The following is an 858-nucleotide window of genomic DNA, read 5'->3' on the forward strand; positions in this document are numbered from 1 at the left end:
GAGAACCCATATCATAGAGTAAGTGTCCTGGTTGATGCTTACTTCAGCAAAGCAACATCAACTACCATGTTAAATTGGTGTTAGTCACTTGGTTTTTATTGTTTGTGTTACTTTGTATTTAATTGTCAATGTATTTGGGATATAAATGTGGCAGAAGCTCTATACATTTTGCTGTTAATTTATAATTTTATGTTGATAATAGTTCAATGGTAATAAAAGCAACCTAAGTAAATAAAAAAAATTAGAGAAATGAATAAAAGAATTGCAGAGCCAAAATTAACTTCAAAAAAAAAAAAAAAAAACAACCTTACTTGGTCCTGGGGGACAGCATAAGTGATTTTGTGTCTGATTATACACAGAGATGTATATATAGCACTAGTTGTATACGTAAATATACAACATGTGCTGTTATATTGATGGGCACTGTACACATTTGGATTAGTCTTCCTCCTACTTATACAGAGTCACAGAAATAAGTGGTTCTTTCCCTCAACTTGTCCTTTCTCTCCTTGTTCAGGGGTGATGCTAATCTTCTCTGTATCGTTCCAATGTTAGCATATGTGCTGCTGAAGTAGGCACACAACTTGTCCTTTTTCTGATTCCACCCGCCCTCCTCCCCCCCCCACCCCGCTTCAGTGACCACATGCAAACAGAAGTTCCAGCAGAACTAACGTGATCAGCCCACCGATGTGGAATGAAGGTAGAACCACAATGCGAACACTTGCATGTTTACTCTCAGCCACAAGGATGGAAATTTAACAACAATAACTGTGATGTTTGTTTCAGACAGTAGTTACACACAGGGCCCAGAGAGATTAAATAAATAGATGAGGTGGGCAGGCTGTAAAAAAGAAAATC

General features: G+C 37.5%; 1 non-coding gene across 1 annotated transcript; it reads right to left on the reverse strand.

The window, feature by feature from the left end:
* Positions 1 to 471: 471 nt before the first annotated feature.
* LOC123581693 lies at positions 472 to 579 on the reverse strand. The gene has a single exon (XR_006703946.1). It is a non-coding gene; the product is annotated as a U6 spliceosomal RNA (small nuclear RNA).
* Positions 580 to 858: the final 279 nt, after the last annotated feature.

The sequence above is a fragment of the Leopardus geoffroyi genome, chromosome A1 (assembly GCF_018350155.1).
Source record: "Leopardus geoffroyi isolate Oge1 chromosome A1, O.geoffroyi_Oge1_pat1.0, whole genome shotgun sequence".
Lineage (NCBI taxonomy): Eukaryota > Metazoa > Chordata > Mammalia > Carnivora > Felidae > Leopardus > Leopardus geoffroyi.